This window comes from Schistocerca piceifrons, chromosome 4 (genome assembly GCF_021461385.2).
Source record: "Schistocerca piceifrons isolate TAMUIC-IGC-003096 chromosome 4, iqSchPice1.1, whole genome shotgun sequence".
NCBI lineage: Eukaryota > Metazoa > Arthropoda > Insecta > Orthoptera > Acrididae > Schistocerca > Schistocerca piceifrons.
The window spans coordinates 817,081,530-817,102,937 of NC_060141.1; the positions used below are offsets into that span (position 1 = coordinate 817,081,530).

General features: G+C 38.7%; 1 protein-coding gene across 5 annotated transcripts in view; it reads left to right on the top strand.

Moving 5' to 3' along the window:
- The first annotated feature begins 797 nt into the window (after positions 1-797).
- Positions 798-21,408, top strand: part of LOC124795113 (protein nessun dorma-like) — a 224,006-nt gene continuing 203,395 nt past the window's right edge. For 4 of the 5 annotated variants that reach the window (XM_047258967.1, XM_047258968.1, XM_047258965.1 and 1 more), the window contains exon 1: positions 798-938. The gene's annotated coding sequence lies outside the window, so the exon portion shown is untranslated. The remainder of the gene's footprint in view (positions 939-21,408) is intronic. The other variant, XM_047258970.1, reaches the window with a different exon arrangement.

A 21,408-nucleotide genomic window follows, 5' to 3' on the forward strand; every position in this document is an offset into this window, starting at 1 on the left:
TTCTATCTCGGAAACCATTCGGAGTAGGACATATGTCCACATCAAGTTTTTTGTTCAGAATCATTAATACTATCACCTTCAAAACACGTACCTTTCCTCCTGACTCACCCTACATATTACTATTTTTCGAAATGGGAGCATTTTTCCAAACTGCTAATTGCTATGTAATACTCCTATCTATATTATATTCTCAAATTAATGAAGTAAGCAGTATCAGAGGAAATCCTGCATTAACCATCCAAAAGCGGTATGTAGTATGATTACCCTTGCGTAGGCCTATTAAAAATTTTTTAGGTTAAAAGACTCCTTAAACATCGAATGTGAGGTGTGATTTACATGAAGGCGTATGGAAATGTAAATAGTGCACATTAACGCTGCGTGGCTGGTTCTGGAAGCACTGTCAACATCTGAATGGAAAATATTGTCAAAACTTCAATACTTGGTTTCGCACGTCCATTATGTATTGACAATACTGCGAATATTTTGCGGTCCATCAATATGCTCCTTAATATTTCCAGTATTGACAACAAGTCAATACACGCCCTCAGGCGGTCAATATATTGGAAGTTTGACAATATTATTGAGCGTGTGTGGGTCCCTCCACGCTATATTCTTCGCGATACATGACTCCAGAGAGCTTCCTTCCATAGATTTTCATTGTGTGTAATTATGCTGTGAATAACCATATGTAACCGAAAAAATATGTTTATAGCTAACACATTCCCGCTCAGAGCTAAATAATCATAATATTAATAATAATAATTAATGATAATAAATTATGTCATTGCTACACGAAAGCAACGTAGACTTTGACCAGAGTTTCTAACTTCTCAAGACTCAAAATATCCGCGCGAATTTGCGATAATGTAAATGAAATTGCAGTTTAACTTGATTGTTCTCGTGATTAAATGTTTTGATGTTGCGTATCTCATTCTGAGGTAAGATCTACTTAATTTCATTAAAGCACATTCTGTTCGATAGTATTTGTATAAAATTGGTGTATGTGTATGTAAGAAATGTGTCAGCTTCACTTTGTTATGTTGTTGTCAATATACATTGTCTTGTCTTCGGAAACACGTTGAATAACGAAACTGCGCCGTCTTTAAATATTCCATAAGTATCTCCGTATTTGGCACGTCGAGAAACGAAGTTAAACAATGTTTGGTCTTTGTTATTGTCTTACGACGAACGATTTCGCTAGTTCTTGAAACATTTTGAATGGAGAGAAAAGAGAATTAGTTTGACAGTTTGGATTACAAATCACTGAAAGAAATTTAATCCACAACTTTTGTAAGTGTAACGTGATAAATTAAGCCGTGGTTTTGTTTATTTCGTCATTTAATGGGCATGCATCCGTGCCAAAATTATTTTGTCATGGGCGTACGCTCGAAAGGTGATGTAATATTCCATCCGCCGGCAGAACTTATCCCTAGAATCCTGGGGTACATAGATTCTTGGTAACCAGCTGCCTCATGCTGAATGTGACGTATACCACGTTAAATTGGTACAAGATAAAGTCTGTCAACATTGTGGAGTATATGACACCTTTAGGAAGACCTTAGACTTTAAACACTGATGACAAGGCACACATTTCACTCGTGTTGGCTGAATATGTTCAAGGATAACTGGTAGATATGTGTTTATACTACGCCCACTCAGCAAACTGTATCCAGCCACTCATCTTTGCTACATCAAACTTATGTGCTCACCACATCTTGCTTCATTTCTCAATGTTATGTGTAGATATTTAGTGTAACAGATGAGGCCAGTGAAGCTACATAATGTTAATACTGTGGTGAAACTTACCCGGAAAGTTTCTCCAGCAGATCCGCATGAACTGAATTTTGTCCTTTTTTGAAGAAAGTATCCATTCATGACACCAATCAAAAATTCGCTGCAAGTTACTCTGAATTCCTCTATGTTCAGTCTGCAACAACACTTTCTTGAACAGTACCAAATCTTTGGTGCGAGGCTGAGTGCTGGTGAATTATGCTGGGGTCTAACAGTACACGAGGCAATAAACAAGGAATAGGCTGTTTATGTATTCATCAAGAGATCTTATCACTATGATAGGCCTATAGAACAGGGTGGCAATTCTTTTCGAAAACCTGGAAGTCTCGGGGAATTACATTTTACCTGGTAAAATTAGGGAATTTCATAAAATCTTAGGGAAGTCTGTTTTTAATGTAAAATGGAAATTTAGTGTCACTGAGTTTCCTAATATCTCAGAGTATGTGAATTGTATCAATATTGTACCATATAAATTAACTGTTGCTTATATACATATAGCCTAACTGAGATGAAAGAAAAGTCATTATATTGGTGTTATCTGCCCACCCCCCTCCCCGCCCTGAATCCTCCCACTAATTTGTCATGAGCTTCTTATGAGACCATCTCCCTCCCTCCCCATAGTATCTGGAATTCTCAGGGAGCTTTATTTATTTTTTTCTTTCTTTTTACAAGTTTGATTAGCTACCCTGTAGGACTTGTCATAATACTGTGAAACTAAATATCTTTCATGTACATACACACAGAATGTATACGTATGTTTATGAGAGTCAGACATGTTGTTGGCTGTGGCTTTGTTGAAGACATTTGAGTGAATTTATTTAGGAAAGCTACAGAAAATCTAAATAATGATGGCTGGACAGAATAAACTCCACCCTCCTGAATATTTATTTAGTGTTAAAAAATATACTGCCTCATTCTGTTGATTCCTTCTGTACAATGTTCTTTTGGCCATTCACAATTTTCTCCAAATGTAATGAAAACGTAGTTTTCCACTGCACCATTATACTGCGTATGGATGGCATGTGGTGATCGAGGCCCGCGAATGTGCGTGTTTCCGTGTCCTGCCTTCAGTCCGTATGGAAACCTGAGTCAGCATCCCCCATGATGAGTGAGAAGTTTACAACAGTGATAAGTCAGTACATTGATGCAGTGTGGATAATGCCACATTTGCTTGTAAAAGGGAAATGTGGGACAGTTGCACTATGTCTTACAATGGTCAAAAGATATTGTAACAAAGTCCTTGAATAGCAATAAATTAAAGATTGAGTGATGACTGTATGAATAGTTGCTTTGCTTTGCCTTTAAATCTAAATGTCAGAAGTTTGTCATGAGTGAGTGCAAATTGAGATAGCATTGAATGCCCACTAATGTTTACAAGAACACCGTGAATTATACAGCATGTTTTGATAAACATTGAATTGAATGCAATGAAACATTTCTCTCTTGATGTTATCAATATTGCGTTGTTAGTAGTTACTTATAAAAATTGCAGTCAGTGACTGTTGTGGGTGGGACAAGAAGCTGTAAAACGTGAGAATTGTGTGGAGGCGGATCTCTGTGTTAAGTTAATGTTAATTTTGTTATATCAATTTATAATTGAATCAGTAGTTAACATATTTAGATCTCATTTCCTATTTAAGTAAACAAGTAGGAAAGTTTTCTTACTTATAAATTTCAGTACAGTATTACTTTAAAAATGTGAGTACCCAATCATACCACTTTAAAAAGGCCGTCGGCTGAACTTTCTGAAAATGCATAATATAAGATGTTCCTTAAATGTTTGATGTATGGGTTTGAGAAAATGGTAAGCATGTTCCAACTCAGTTTAAGATACATACTTCTTACCAGCTTCGAACACTTGGCTGAGACCCCTGCAGATCTTACACATGTAATGTGTATTTCTATGCAGTTTCTATGCAGTTGTGGTATATCTGTATTTGTTCAATTTCCTTCTTGCAGTATAAAACTCTAGCAAAATAGGCATCTGTGACATGGCTAGTTCTGAACCTGTAACTTTTTGGGGATTAGGTCAATGTGTCTGCGGGTCACCATGGTATGGTTCTTCGTTACTAATCTCAGAACCTCTTAAATTAAGCTGTGCAATCATCAGAAAAAATTCTAACTGAGGTCAAATTTGGAACCTTGTATTTAAGTTTCACGTTCAAACAAACACAAATTGAATACTTTTCATGACATAGTTAATCACTCACAACTGTAGAGCTCTTTGCAACCAAGCACAAACAGTGAGGACTGTAATCTGTGTATGGCTCATATGGGCACTTTGTATCTCAGCTACGATCTCATGAGGCACCAAATATTTAATAAGCTTCCACAAATTATACAAGATTTACCAGAGCAAGCATTCAAGCAAATGCTGCACGACTAATTGGCCACCCTTTCTATGATATAAAACAATTTATCAGCTGTAATATTGTACTGCAGTGGTAATAATCAGCCTGTTGTCTCTTTTAAATTATCAGTTAAATTTTACTCTATTTTTGGCATTATATGTTGGTGCCCTAATGGCTAAATGACTTTAAAATTATTATTGTTACATTATTATTGTCATCTTGTGTCCAAATAACATAGTTTTTTGCAATATCACTTCATCATCACTGATTCTTTAACCCCTTGAATGTTACGTATTGCATTGTCTTAACAAAACATGCTCTTCGAATTTCTTCAGTTGAGACTGAAGCTCAGCGACAGCTTCATCAGTAGTTCCGTTAACAGTAATTTGTTTAAGGTAGCACTCCTGCTTGGTCCGTTGTGCTATGGAAAGTATTTCACATAGGCCTATATCAAACTTCCCACCAATTAGTATGTGCAAATTTATGATGCACTTGGTAGTTTCACTTATCACATGCATGTTTCTCTTTCAGAGTCAAAGCAAACAAGACTCAAGATCAGCATGAGTACTGAGGAAACTACCCTTTTTTTTTGCGAATGAGGAAGTTCAAGTTATTTATTTATTTCTCGATGAGACATTGTTGTACATAGAATATACATAAGATGTTGGACATCGTTGACTGATGACCATAAATGTTAAGTCCCATAGTGCTCAGAGCCATTCTGGACATCGTTTAACACAATACTGTTTCTATCATTTTATCGTCTGATACCTTAAAATTACACTAGTTATTATTGGTACATTATTTGTATTTAATTAGTGGTTACAATGGTTTCAGTGGATAAGACTGGTATATTATTATTCATACTAGCACATTATTATTTATCAAACTACTCTTTCATACTGTAGAAGCAGTGATCAGTTAGATAGGGCTTTACTGCAGCTTTGAACCCTGCTGTGTTGTTTATTGATTGTATGTTACTTGGTAGTTTCCTGAATATCTTTTTTTCCAAGGTGCAGAACTCTGTTTTGGCAGAGCTTAGTTTTTGTATGATACATGTGGAGATCCATTTTTTGCCTTTCATTTTTGGGGTTGAGTGTGGGGTTTTCAGTCGCACACTGCTGCTGTATGAATACTATGGTTTCATGTATATGAAGGCATGGAAGTGGGAGAATTTACAGTTTCCTGAAGAGTGGCTTGCAAGATTTTCTGTGTTTGATTCTTTTTTGGATTCTAAATAGCTTGAGGGTCTTCGAAAAAGCTCCCCAGAAAATGACTCCATACTTCAGCATTGATTCGACACTTGCATAGTACACACTTTTTAGGCAGTCAGTGCTACAGCAACTTTCAAGGATCCTCATCACATAGCAGGATGTGTTCAGTTTTTGGCTCAGATTGTCAATGTGAGTTCCCCACCTGACATTGTCGTGGATCCGCAGCCTGATAAAGTTTTTCAGGTCAACTCTATTTACGGATTTGTTTGACGACTGAATGTTTATAGTTTGTGGAACCTTTTCCTTGACATTATGGAAGTTGATTGGTGCAGTTTTTCCTTCATTTATGGTTAACTTGTGTCGTCAGCAGACTGGTAAGCATTTTGACACACTATGTTTGATGTTAGTCATTTACATATAGCAGGAACAGCACTGTTCCCACTAATGATCCATGAGGAACACCATATTTCATGTTTTGGTAATCTGGGTAATGGTTTGTGATTTCGTTGCAGTCAGTGTGTTGTGTTTCCATGGTTTATTTCTGTCCGCAGAAGTATGACCTGACCCAGTCGTTAAGTGTGCCTCTGATGCCTAGTTGATTTAATTTCTGTAGGAGTGCTTCATGGTCTATAATATCAAATGCTTTTGACAAGTCAAGGCGTACACCAGTGTTATATTCGCCTCTGTCCACTTTCTGGTAAATTTCGCTTAGGAATTCATTGATAGCACTGTTGATTGTGCGGTTCTTCCTAAATCTATTTTGTGCTGTGGATAGGATTTGATATTTTCCCATAAAGGCTGTAAGTCTTTTGTGGAAGAATTTCTCTAGAATTTTTGAGAAGCCAGACAGTGGGGCAATTGGCATACATAGTTGCCAACTTCTTCTGTGTTTCCTTTGTTGTAGATTGGATTCAGTTTTGCAATTTTTAGATAAGAAGGGAAAGTCCCTGATGCCAGTGAACTGTTGCATAAATATGTTAGTGGTTTTACAATGTGTTCACTACATCTTTTTATTATTTATCAGGTATAGTATCTACTCCTGAGGACTGTCTTGTTTTTAAGGTTTTATGATGGTCAGGATTTCTTCTTCATTCATTGGGTACAGATAGAATGAGGCAGCAAAGCAGTTGATCTTAAGTGGTGATGCTGTGTATTTTGGTTACTTGGAGTAATCGTACTGATTAGTTGCCCACTTTAGTTTGTAAAATAGCTGTTGAAGGTATTTTCTATTTTCCTTTGGAATCTTGGTCAGAATATCTGAATTAAAAAAAAGCTTCCCTTACTATCATGTCCATATAATGTTTCTGCAAGCTAAGTCTTTCCCAGTTGCTGGTCACAATAGATTTGACACCCTTTAAGCCAGATGTTTGCCTGCTGATTTCATAACTCGTGAAAAAGTTATGTATTTTGAGCATATTATCATCTACAAAGGCAGTTCCCAACCTTTCTGAAACTATTACTATGAGTGCAATCAGATATTAGCTAGTATGCCCCTCTCCCTCCAGTTGTCATCATCTACATTAACACCTAATTAAACTTTAGAGTAACAAAGAATTTTCTTTGATCACTTTTATTTTTAAAATGGAGAAAAATAAATGATATGTAGTTTTTGTAGGTCTTTTATTAAATCACGAACTTTTGAGTCAAATTGGCACAGGTCTTTTTTTTTTTATCAACCTTGTTTTATAGAACTATGAAGCAGTTCTTAGCGCATTGTGAATGCCGCCTCTAACACCACATCAGAAAAGAAAGCTGACTATTCACATTGCTGATAGAGGCTTGTTACAAAAAAAATGCTTCCTTAGCACCACTTCTCCTTAGCACTTGCTTCTTCCATACCCTGCACCTACAGTTAAAATCAACTGAATTAAAATGTGTGCACTATTACTTTCTATTTGTAAATAACTTGGTTGCTACTGCTTACTTCTGAAATGCCAAAAATTGGAAGATTTCAGGATGTTATTTGAAGGCTCTTCAGCAGTGTAATAGCTATAGATACTGTTGTGTTCTGGTGTGAATTTGTTTGTTTGTTTATGGTTGCAAAGTGAATAAGAATTATCTGGTCTGCTGGGGGAACTACCTACAGTTTGGAGAAGACATTTTCATGAGATATTAAAGCATGTGTGATATGTGTCTCAATTTTACTTTCATAGGTGCATGGTACAAAGTATGAGTGTAGAGGATGGGCTGTGTGAGGAAGATGTTCATACACTCATTTCGAAAGCTGTAACCTCTACCACATTGTGTTTTATTTTAATGCTAGTATTTGGGGAAAAAAAGTATTATTTAGTCAGTATTACAGTCTTATGAAATAGTGACAACAGCAATGATCTTTTAAAAATATTCAAGTTTGTGACCAAAACGTAATTGAACTTGATCTTACCACCCCCTCCCCCCCCTCCCCCATAAAGTGTAATTTTACCCCTCAGGGGGTAACTACCTCATGTTGGGGTAATATAGTAATATATAAGTTTACAAGATGAAGTTTTCTTGCCAACTAAGAAAATCTTCTTTGCTAGCTTTTTTGTGATTTCTGAGGTTTTAGGGGCTGGAAGGAAGTACATCCTCTAACCGAGAAGCAGATGTGCCAGGCGACTCAGGACATTCATACGATCCTAACTGATCTCAAACCCATTATCAATGAGTATACATTTTAATTCAAGCCTGTACTTCCTTTTTCTTTCAGATTTCCTTCTGTGATGTTCAATTAAAGAGCTTTCACAGGAGAATGCCTCTATATTTTCTCTTCTTCTTCTTCTTCTTCTTCTCTGTTCTTTCTTTTTCTCTGGGGTGTTGTACTTGCCAGCATCTTTCTTCATCTTTCCACAAAATTTTCTCGTATGCCCTGCTGATGTTTTCATAATTTTCTGAATAAATAATAAATATGTATTAGCGAAACTGTTACGGCACTTGTTACACCAATCAACATAATTTAAAAATGACAAAAAATATTAAAAAGTTTAGATAATAGTAACAATCCAAAAAACTGTCACAATTAGAACACAAGTACTTAACAGGCTTGGACATTTTCAAATTGAGTTGTGCATTATGAGTCAAGGTATGATTTGATTATTTATTTTTCATTTCTGACCAAAAATAACCAGAATAGCTGAGTCAGAGAGTAGACTTTATCAATTCTGTTTTTTCCAAATGAGGAGCAGAATGTGCATAATTTTTTTTTTTTTTTTTAATAAACTGAGGTGACAAAAGCCATGAGGTACTGATACACACACAAACAGACAGCTGTAGTATCATCTACACAAGGTGTAAAAGGGTTGTGCATTTGTGGAGCTGTCAATTTTACTCGGATGATTCATGAGGAAAGGTTTCCCATGTGACAGGTATTAACAGACACTGAACAGGGAGCTAGATTCAGGGGACATTCCATTTCGAAAATTGTTGACGTCCACAATGTCGAGAGTGTGCTGAGAATACCAGATTTCAAGCATTACCTCTCCCTATGACCATTGCAGTGGCTGGTGACCGTGACTTAATGACAGCAGCTGTGTTTATGTAGAGTTGTCAGTGCTAACAGACAAGCAACACCGTGTGAAATAACGACAGAGTCCATACGGGACATATGACAAATGTATCCGTTAGGACAGTGCGATGAAATTTGTCATTAACGGTCTGTGGCAGCAGACGACCTATGTGAGTGCCTTTGCTAATGCACAACATTGCCTGCAGTGCCTATCATGGGCTTATGACCATGTTGGTTGGACCTTTCACGACTGGAAAGCTGTGGCGTGGGCAGCTGAGTCGGAGTCCCTATTTCAGTTGGTAAGAGTGATGGTAGGATTAGTGTGTGGTAAAAACTCAATGAAGCCGTATACCCAAGTTATCAACAGGTTCGTTTGAGCAGTTGCCAGAGAACGCCAGAAAACAGGCCGTACTGCGCATGGGCAGCTACAGTGATGTAGGCAGCCCGTGCTTGGTGTTTGCTCTGCTCATATGCTTTTCGTTGCCCTTTTGTCAGCCGTCAGGTGGCCATATGCAGTCCTGCGGAATGTTGTTGAGAGGACATAGGGAGTTGTATCCAAAACAATTGTTTTATCATATCCTATCCAGATAATAAATCAAGTAAGGAAGCCGTTTTTGGCATAATATTCATTTCAAAACTAGACTCTACAGCTCGATGTACCCTATTTTTGCTATGTGGTGACTCTAACATAGATTTTTTTTATTTTTATTCGTACTTTGCAATATTGTTCTATAACGTTTCCAATCAGATTTACATATACATAGCACTTCAAATAGCTTATATGAAGGAACACAAATTTCTTGCAAAAATAAAAGCAGCATTCATGGAGGTGTATACTATCCATGCAACTAATTGAAAGCATTTTGTTTATTGCCATACACATTTCACTTCTTTTATTTGGGAAACATCATCAGTGGCCTGTGGTACAGGTTTCCTTTTATATATACAATAAATGTATTATGTGGTAGATATAACATGCTGCTATGTTACGTTTTGTCGTCACCTGAAGTGGGCGATGTGTGTTTGTTATTTAGACAACATTATAGTGTTCTCAGAGACATTTGATGAACACATAAAAAGACTGAGGGCCGTTCTTAAGTGTCTCCAACAAGGTGGATTGAAACTTAATCCAAGAAAGAGTCGTGTCTGGAGCAAGAGAAATCAAACTACTTGGACACCTTATGTCAAACGAAGGTGTGCGGCCAGATCCAGAAAAGGTGAGATCTATAACGGAACTTCCTATTCCTAAAAGTATTAGAGATGTGAGAAGCTCCCTTGAATTATGTTCTTATTACCGTTGTTTTATCAAATACTTTTGTATCAATGCCAAGCGACTCCCAAGACTTGTTAAAAGCTGATGCTAAATTTATCTGGGATGGTGCTCAACAAGATTGTGACTATCTCGCTGCGCTGCAGGAGCTCTCTCCTGAGCAGAAAAAGGACGCCAAGATATCTCAAATTATGTATGCCTTAAAACGGTCAGAGGATGTGAAAGGATAATTTAAGGTAGTTAATGGATTACTTTGGAAGAAAAACTTTGATCCGTTGGGAAAGAGGTTGCTACCACTGATTCCTGAACACATGTGCTTAGATGTTCTACAGAAACTCTATGACACACCTGAGACCAGACATTTAGGATTTATTAAGATAAACGATAGAATCCACAAGAGCTTTTTCTGGCATGGTTTATTTAGGAGTGCTCGTCACTTCGTTTCGCACTGTCGAGAGAGCCAGAGGAGAAAGGCAGTTCCTCAGAAACCACCTGTATGACTCATATCAATTCCACCAGCTGAAACGCCTTTCCGGCATGTTGGGATTGACCTCCTCGGATGATTTCCAATGTCTGCTAGTGGCAATAGATGGATTATTATTTCCACTGATTATCTAACACGCTGTGCCATTACAAAAGCTGTGAAAACAGCCGAAGCATCCGAAGTAGCCAAATTCATTGTGGAAGACATTGTATTAAAACACGGTGCCCCAGGGTTGTTAATTATGGATCGAGGGAAAGTTTTTCAATCGAATCTTTTAACAGAGATAAGCTGTCGGTGCAATATTACTCATCACATGACGACTGCCTACCATCCACAAACTAAACGGGCTTACTGAACACCTTAATAAGACCAATGTTCAGCAGAGCAACTGGGATGAGGTGCTACCTTTCGTGATGTTTGCCTACAACACTGCCCAACAAGACACCACAGGATTTGCACCATTTTTCCTGGTGCATGGGTGTGGGGGGCACACGATGATGAATACTGTGTTTCCGTTCCATCCTGGTTGACATGGATGACGACTACATCGGCGAGTTGTTAACCAGAGCTGAGGAAGCTCGGTAGTTAGCTCGACTCGGCACGCTGCAGGTTCAAGAAAACGATCGCCGAGGGTATGACGTGAGCCACTGCCCTGTTGTTTACCAGCCTGGTGACCTTGTCTGGATCTTCACTCGTGTTTGGAAGATTGGTCTCTCTGAGAGGTTCCTCAGGCACTACTTTGGACCTTATAAGGTTGTAAGACAGTTGTCTGATGTTACTTATGAAGTTGAAGATTTCGACCCTGACACAAGACGATGAAAGAGCAGAGATACGGTCTATGTCCTTCAAATGAAGCCCTATAAGGATCCGTCAACCCAGGGTAAATTCAAAGCTCCAGTGACCTGCAACAAGTGGAGAGGTGACAAAGAATGTAGTGACAAAAGAAGTTTAAGAAGATCACTACCAGGGTGAGCATAAGTCATCGGGAGTCTGAGTATGCAGGACCAATGACTCCTTCCCAGACAAGGTGACCGTAACACCGAGACGCTGTTCTCTTAAGGAGGGAGCAATGTCACAGAAGAGGCTGAGTAGCACCGTGGTGAATGGGTATGATACTAAACTGTTGCATGGAGGGTCGTGAGTTCAAAACTCACCTGGACTGTACAATTTTAATTTCTGTATTCGGTTCAGGTACATTCTAGAAGTATCCACAAATGTCAAGAATCATTGTACTGGAATGTTCTGTAGCTGTATATATACTGTATGTGTTCTGGCCAGTGACAGTTCGATCCACGCTCTTGCAAGTGCTGAATAAACGTTCGTTAAGTGAAGTTAGTGTTTGTCATTCATCTAATTACAACTTCTTCTGTGTGGCAATATCATATCTCATAAAAGGTATAAAATATTTTGTACAAAATAGAAAATTATACACTATGGTAAAATAGTTGTTTTATTCGTTACATTATATTGCATTATCCATAAATATAATATTCTACTCATTTCATTTCATGTCTAGAGATCACTGTTTATCCGTGATTCTCTTGTGCCAGTCTTTACATTATGCTCATATCTATTTTGTTAAATACTAAAATTATAGGATAGGTTAAGAATTCAGTAATAGACTACAGAATATTTTAAGATTTGAAGGGAATTCGGTGCCGGAAAAGTATTTTGGAAGAAACACTGAAAATAGCTTGGGATCCGACAGTCGTCACTCTGCCCACTCCACAGAATTTTAACGTCCCTGGGGGATAGATGTGACCCCACCCGGTTCCCATGGATCTGATATAAACTTCACTTGAGCAAGTGCAGACCATTACTTCTCTTTACATTTTATTGGCCATTTTTCCCATTGCAGAATAATCACCACTTCACTAGGCAACATGACATTAGGTGAAGTTATTCTATGTTCTACTCTATCCTGGATAAGTTTGAATCTTTCCACAAGTTGTCTATAACCTTGTTGGTATTATTAAGTTTGGAAGAAGCAATAGTCTAAACGTTTCCCGCGGTTGCTCTTGCGGGAACTCTTCGATCCATCACTTCTTCAGATGGTTCTGTCAAACTACATACATTTATAATATCAAAGTTGGATATATTCTCTTTGAAATTCTGTCCTACATTATTTACTCGTGTATTGACAACTCGTATACTGACACCTGTAATTTTATTGAATAATCAACATTAATTCCTTAGCCTGATCTACAGTCTCTTTCGAAGTACTCAAACCTTGTCTTACATTATTGTGTTCATTATTGTGCACATCTTTTAAATATTCTAAGTTTTCAATAGGTTTTGAGTCTACATTATTATATTTGACGTCAAATTCAGTTTCCAAAGCAACCATGCCTTCGCATTGATTACTAGATTCTTTGCTTCGAGCGTCTACTCTGATGTTCAACAAACCTATATTTGTCATTTGAATATTTAAAGTTTCATTCTGTCTCTGATTAAAGTCAGTGAACAGTTGATTTACATGATTGCTTAAAGAACTAGTTAATTCACCTTTCAAATCTATTTTAAGATTTTCTACATAAGTAGTTAAAGCGTCAAATTCAGTCTTTCCCATTCCTTCACATAAATTACTAAAATCCTTACTTTGTTCATCTACTTTAGTACTTAACAATCCTAAAGTTTCGCCGGCCAGTGTGGCCGAGCGGTTCTAGGCGTTTCAGTCTGGAACCCCATCACCGCTACGGTCGTAGGTCCGAATCCTGCCTCGGGCATGGATGTGTGTGATGTCCTTAGGTTAGTTAGGTTTAAGTAGTTCTAAGTTCTAGGTGACTGATGACCTCAAATGTTAAGTGCCATAGTGCTCAGAGCCATTTGAACCTAAAGTTTCATTCTGAACATCAAATTAATTATTTGAGTACTCACTGTGTCTATTTCTCTACTTAAATTAGCACTCTTGCATCAAGTTTTTCACTTAAAGTTGCGCTTATTTCATTTCTCAGAGAAGTACCCTGGTCATTTATTATATCATTTAATTGAGTATTTACTGAGTCTACTTTAAGACTTACTTCCTCTCTTAAAGAAGCATTTTGGACATTCATTAAGCCTAATTCTTCACTTTGTGCATCTAATTGTAAACTCTGAGCTTTGATGAGATTTGCTAACTCACACCAATCCGGTCCCTCTTTATTAATTCTCATAGCCAGTGCTGGTTCAGAAGTCTCTTCAGCTGGTTGTATGTTTTCCATGGTTTTACCAATTCTAGATCTAGTAATCATTAAAAAAAACTGAGCATAATAACTACACTAATACACCTTAGTGAACAATTTCTTCAACTTTATACTCGAACAATTATTGTTTTTCGCTCACCTGGCATAGAGTTTTGGCTGCGCCGGTGAGCAAGTGTGGAATCGGCACCTGTGAACAGTAGCTGGTGCTGGTGGCATCGGTTGCTGGTCTCCGCATCGGCGTCGGTGAGCTTTTGTAGAATCGGAACCGGTTATCAGCAGCTGGTGCCGGTGGTGTCGGATGTTGTCTCCGTGCCCGCGATGCATGTGAGAGCTGGACACTCCCCACACCGGATATTCTTAGTTGAATTATTCTCATCGTATCTCTTCTTAGTCTAATACGTCAAGGTCTTCTTTCTGTTCTTTTAACGTTATTACTTTCTTACGTCTTTCACCGTGTTGCATTCTCAAATTTTTTTATTTAATTTTTGGACTTAATCCAGATATGCGAAACAGTTCTCTTGTCTTGTTATACCTGGTTACTATGGCAACACATCATATCTTCTGCTTGGATTTCCTCTCAAAATTCTCGTTTCTTCGAGTCCTTTTCACTGGTTGCCATGTTCTAATGCTTTAGATGATAGAATGTGTAGAGTAAATATACAAACTTTATGTTTTAACCAATTAATAGTGTATTGGATTATGCAGAATAACATTCTTGTATTTCACATGTAAATATCTCTGTCTTCTCGTATTTCACTCGTATTTCGAGCTTTAAAAATGCTTCAATTTCATTTATAAATGAGTTGGCTTAAGAACGACTCGTAACTTATGAACGTGTCTCGCGTCTAGCAAGTCCAGTACGTGAATTTTAATTAACTGTGTTTCAACTGTTCTTCTTTTTTCTCGTTACAATAATCAATGATATAAAAGACCACAAGATACATAAACACTCTTTGTTCTTCCAATACGGCTTATGTGGCGTGAGCAGCAAACACTTGTCGATGCCGTTTGACTGTCACGTCTACCTAGTGCTCGTGACTCTTTTTCAGCCTGCACACGCAAACGTGTGTCGCGCAGAATGTACATTCTCTCACACTTACTTTTTAAATATCGTGTGTTTGAGACGGTAGGATGACGAGTGGTTCTAGAATTTATGCGGAAATTCTCAAATCGCTACAAATACACTTATTATTTTTTGAAATGTAGCAGCACAAACTGGTACATGGGATCCATCTCGAGGTTTTGTCTTATAGTTAATAGACACTGATTTAAAAGCCTTAACTTCAGTGGGATCTACATCATATTTAGCTGGTGCTGAGATATCAGTGTAAGATAAATGCATCTTGCCTGCTCTTATCTCCTAAAGAATTTTATTGGAATATGATAAGTTAGCATGAGAGCCTGTATGACAGTCTTTCCCTCTGGGGGTACTTGCCTCACTCCTTTCAGCATATCGGCATTCAGTATCAGGTGCTGTTTATTGCTTTGAATACTGAGATGATTTTCCATTGGAACTGTTTGGCTGCTTCGTTTCTGTTCTTTTACATCACAACTTGCTTCACTCACAGGAATATATGTTCACAATCACCTTCCAAGTTGTTGTTGTGGTCTTCGGTCCACAGACTGGTTTGATGCAGCTTTCCATGCTACTCTATCCTGTGCAAGCAGCTTAATCTCCTAGTACCTACTGCAGCCTACATCCTTCTGAATCTGCTTAGTGTATTCATCTCCTAGTCTCCTTCTACGATTTCTACCTTCAACGCTTTCCTCCAGTGCTAAATTGGTGATCCCTTGATGCTTCAGAAAATGTCCTACCGATCGATCCCTTCTTCTACTCAAGTTGTGCCACAAACTTCCCTTCTCCCCAATTCTATTCAATACCTCCTCATTAGTTACGTGATCTACGCATCTAATCTTCAGCGTTCTTCTGTAGCATCACATTTCGAAAGCTTCTATTCTCTTCCGGTCTAAACTGTTTATTGTCCGTGTTTCACTTCCACACATGGTTACACTCCATACAAATACTTTCAGAAAGGTTTTCCTGACACTTAAATCTATACTCGATGTTAATGAATTCCTCTTCTTCAGAAACATTTTCGTTGCCCCAGCAAGTCTACATTTTATATCCTCACTACTTTGACCATTATCAGTTATCCACAAATAGCAAAACTCATTTACCACTTTAAGTGTCTCATTTCCTAATACCCTCAGCATCACCTGTTTCCATTAGAGCACATTCCATTATCCTCTTTTTGCTTTTGTTGATGTTCATCTTATATCCTCCTTTCTAGACAGTCCATTCAATTCAACTGCTCTTACAGGTTCTTTGCTGTCTGACAGAATTACAATGTCACTGGTGAACCTCAAAGTTTTTATTTCTTCTCCATGGATTTTAATTCCTACTCCAAATTTATCTTTTGTTTCCTTTACTGCTTGCTCTATATAGAGATTGAATATCATCGGGGATAGGCTACAGCCCTGTCTCACTCCCTTATCAACCACTGCTTCCTTCTCATGCCCCTCGACTCTTATAACTGCCATACGGTTTCTGTACAAATTGTAAATAGCCTTTTACATCTGTCAATTGAAAGAGAGTGTTCCATTCAACATTGTCAAAAGCTTTCTCTAAGTCTACAAATGCTAGAAATGTAGGTTTGCCTTTCCTTAATCTGTCTTGTAAGGTAAGCCGTAGGGTCAGTATTGCCTTGCGTGTTTCAACATTTCTATGAAGTCCAAAATGATTTTCCTCAAGTTGGCTTCTACCAGTTTTTCCATTCGTCTAAAAAGAATTCATGTTAGTATTTTGCAGCCATGACTTATTAAACTGATAGTTTGGTAATTTTCACACCTGTCGACACCTGCTTTCTTTGGGATTGGAATTATTATAATCTTCTTGAAATCTGAGGTTATTTCACCTGTCTCGTACATCTTCCTCACCAGACGGTAGAGTTTCATTGTGGCTGGTACTCCCAAGGCTATTAGTAGTTCTAATGGAATGTTATCTACTCCTGGGACCGTTTTTTGACTTGGGTCTTTCAGTGTTCTGTCAAATTCTTCATGCAATATCACATTTCCCATTTAATCTTCATCTACATCCTCTTCCATTTACATAATATTGCCCTCGAGTACATCGCCCTTGTAGAGACCTTCAGTCTATTCCTTCCACCTTTCTGCTTTCCCTTCTTTGCTTAGGATGGGCTTTCCATTGAGCTCTTGAAATTCATACAGGTGGTTCTCTTTCCTCCAAAGGTCTCTTTAATTTTCCTGTAGGCAGCATCTATCTTACCCTAGCAATACAGGTTTCTTCATCCTTTATATTTGTCCTCTAGCCATCACTGCTTAGCCATTTTGTACTTCCTGTCGATCACATTTCTGAGACGTTTGTGTTCCTTTTTGCTTGCTTCATTTACTGCATTTTTATATTTTCTCCTTCCATCAATTATATTCAATATCTCTTCTGTTACCAAAGTATTTCTACTAGCCCTCAGCTTTTTACCTACTTGATCCTCTGCTGTCTTCACTATCTTATCTCAAAGCTGCTCATTCTTCTTCTACTGTATTTCTTTGCCCAGTTCTTGTCAGTCGTTCCCTGAAACTCCCTATAACCTCTGGTTCTTTTAGTTTATCCATGTCCCATCTCCTTAAATTCCTACCTTTGTGCAGTTTCTTCAGTTTTAATCCAGAGCTCATAACCAACAGATTGTGGTCAGAGTCCACATCTGTCCCTGGAAATGTCTTACAGTTTAAGACCTGGTTCCTAAATCTCTGTCTTACCATTATATGATCTATCTGAAACATTCCAGTATCTCTAGGCCTCTTCCACATACACAACCTACTTTCATGATTCTTGAACCAAGTGTTACTTATGATTAAGTTATGCTCTGTGCAAAATTCTACCAAGCTGGTTCCTCTTTCATTCCTTACCCCCAATCCATATTCCTTCTCTTCCTTTTCCTGCAATCACATTCCAGTCCCCCATGAATACTAAATTTTCATCTCCATTAAGTATCTGAATAATTTCTTTTGTCGCATCACACATTTTTTTCAATTTCTTCATCAGCAGATCTAGACGGCGTATAAACTTGTACTGCTGTGGTAGGCGTGGGCTTTGTGCCTATCTTGGCTACAATAATGTGTTCCCTGTGCTGTTTGTAGTAGCTTATCCACGTTCCTATTTTTTAATTCATTATTAAACCCACTCCTGCATTACTGTTATTTGATTTTGTATTTATAACCCTGTATACACTTGACTAGGAGTCTTGTTCCTCCTGCCACCGAACTTCACTAATTCCCACTATATCTTGCTTTAACCTATCCATTTCCCTTTTTTAAATTATCTAACCTACCTGCCCGATTAAGGGATCTGACATTCCACGCTCTGATCCATGGAACGCCAGTTTTCTTTCTCCTGATAATGATGTCCTCCTGAGTAGTCCCCGCCCAGAGATCCGAATGGGGGACTATTTTACCTCCGGAATATTTTACCTAAGAGGAAGCCATCATCATTTAACCATACAGTAAAGCTTCGTACCCTCGGGGAAAAATTACAGCTGTAGTTTCCACTTGATTTCAGCTGTTCACAGTACCAGCACAGCAAGGCCATTTTGGTTGACGTTACAAGGCCAGATCAGTCAATCATTCTGACTGTTGCCCCTGCAACTATTGAAAAGGCTGCTGCCCCTCTTCAGGAACCACATGTTTGTCTGGCCTCTCAACAGATACCCCGCTGTTGTGCTTGAACTTATGGTGCGGTGCGGCTATCTGTGTCGCTGAGGCACGCAAGCCTCCACACCAACAGTAAGGTCCATGGTTCATTGGGGGGGGGGGGGGGGGGCACCTTCCATAATCACTATTTAAGTCTAGTCTTCTCCACTAAAATTCCACAAAGTGGCATTAGTTGTCAGCCAAGTCACATACCAGCTATCGTCAAGAAACAGAGTTCAACATTAGTTCAACATTGCATGCACAAACTGAATAGACAGCTCCCATCAGCCGCATGCTGAGAGTCACTGATATCCATAACACATTAAACAAATTATGATAAAACCCGGCAATTTGACAAACTAAGTAGCATATGAGAGTTTTTGAAAGACCTCAACATATGCGTGGTTTTGTAAAAAGGGGTGGTATTCTCTCTGCTGTAACTGCGGAATAGAGCAAGTTTTGATATAGCTGCTGCACAGGCATGTATAGGAAACTGAGCAGTAGGTATTTTGAATCAAAGAACTATGGAAAAGAAAATACATAAAATGGGTTTTGAGAAAACGGTTCTCAATTTAAACATCACTAATACTGATTTAATAAGAATCGTGAAAGAAGGTTAATTACATGCAAGGACTCTGGGGGCACTGGAAGAATTCCGACTGAATATATAATTTTAAGACAAAGATTTCAAAACCAAATTGTAAACATTTCCAGAAGCAGATGTTTACTTTGAACACAATTTGTTGGTTATGAACCGCAGATTATAAGTGAAGAAATCCTAGAAAAGTAATAAATTAAGCTGATGGGATCCAGATAAATTGAAAGAACCATAGGTTGTAAGAATTTCAGAGGCAATATTGAACTGCAGCAGGGTAAAGGAATACAATAGAAAATAAATAAGTAGGCTTAAGAAAAGAAATAGTGAAGAAGGCAGCAGAGGATCAAATAGGCAAAAAACAAAGGCCTAGTATGACTACCTGGATAACACAAAAGATATTGAATTTAACTGAGAAAAGGAGAAAATATGAAAAATGCAGCAAATGAGACAGGCAGAAGGAAATACAGACAGATAAAAAATAAAATTGACAGAAAATGCAAGGATTTACTCATTTCCACCATTCTTGAGGGCATCACATCGGCAACTATTCTCGTTCACCAAATTATGCAATAATTGCATAGAACTGTCAGAGTTCACCTGAGGTGTGAGCAGTCACCTAAGGCAGGTGTGCTTCGCTCCCCTCTATGGCGGATCCCCAGAAGGAAGGAGCATGTCACCACAGACGCTGGCAATCGTGGAGGATTCATTTGTGATAAGTACATCAACTCCATCAATACAGCCTCGGTTTAATAAAAAGAAATGCAGTGAGGCCAAAGACGTGACGAATTTTCCAGTTGCGCCCTGCTACTTTGTGGTGTCTTGCATGGGAGGAGGTCAGGACTTTTCTACAGTGAACCCATTCATCATTCAGAAAGGTGTGGACATCATTGCAGGCCCACTAAATTCCTGCACTCGCTTATGCAATAGAATTTGGCTTCTAGAGACAGACAGTGTCCTTAAAACCCAAAGACTGCTTAAGCTATGCTCCTCTATGGACACCCTGTTTGTGCAGAGGCTCATCGAACACTAAATTTTTCGTGTGTTGTCACAAATGCTTGATGGTATGACTAAGGGAGATAATGTATTATCTCTCTGATCAGGACACAACCACAGTCCATTGGGTTATGAAGAGGGTTTATGCAGAATTTGTGCCTACCTGCACCCTTTTCTTAATGTTTGATCAAGTGGAGCTCCCACCGAAGGCCGAGGCAATCTACGCATTCGACAACAGTAGACCCTACTTACTGAAGTCAGTGCATTGCTAGCAATGTCAGTGATATAACTGTACTCACAAATCCTGCAGAAAGAACCAAATGTGGCAAGGATGTTTGTGAGGGAGATTGCGCCCCCTCCTTCTTTCCACGGCATCAACTGCACTGGCAGCCATGATGTTTCATCCCACGCCTGCCCTGTATATCTTGATGAGTGAGCCATTGAGGAGATCCAGGTGAAGGAAAAGGTACCCCTCAATGTTGCTCGCAAAATGTTAGCTAGCTGAAGCCTTGCATAGCACTATCCAGCAGTTACAGTACATGTCCCACGAAAGCTATGGCTGTGCAGGCCTGCGGCACCTTATTCAGTGCTACGGTTGTGAAATCGTCTAGTGCTAAGGTGACATCCTCTCCTGTGCCCACTATAGTTGCCCAACAAACCAAAAAAAAGCTTCACCCACACTGGTGAAGTCACCAGAAGAACGGAAATTTAAAAAGGAATATCCCCAAGATGACTCTTTGCACACCTCGAGTCAGCAGATGTCTGGGTCCACATTTGGCAAATGTAAAAGTACTAAGAAGTCGAACAAAAACAAAAGTTCTTCCCCTTCTCCACCTTGGTGATCCTCTACAACAGTGACTCGGTGTGACAACTCTGTCTGGCCGACTTACATTTCACCAGTACAAATCCCCTGAAGAAATAATGGAATGGTATCCTCCAGCGTCAGAACCCTGTAATAGTATGCAGCCAAAATCTAGCACTCGTCAATCACTGAAGTAATTGCCCCTTATAAAAGAAATATATGGTATCATGTAATGTGGTCATTCTCTAATGGAACATTTGTGGCATCAAATCACACAGGGCAGACTTACAGCTGCTATTGTGATGGCAATGCCGCCTGCTTTGTGCCTCCGAGAAAAGAAATTACACCCTCGAGACTGCTTTGACCTCTTTATACTTCACTCTTTCTTTCAGATTCCACACACACTTTCTCACACTTGAATCTCTCATTCTTTAATGCACGTCTTGCCCACTGTGTAGAGTGGACTGTTCTCTCAGACACGTACTCGAGTGACAAATGCTATCCTTACTGCCACAGAATGTTCCATGTTCGACAGGTA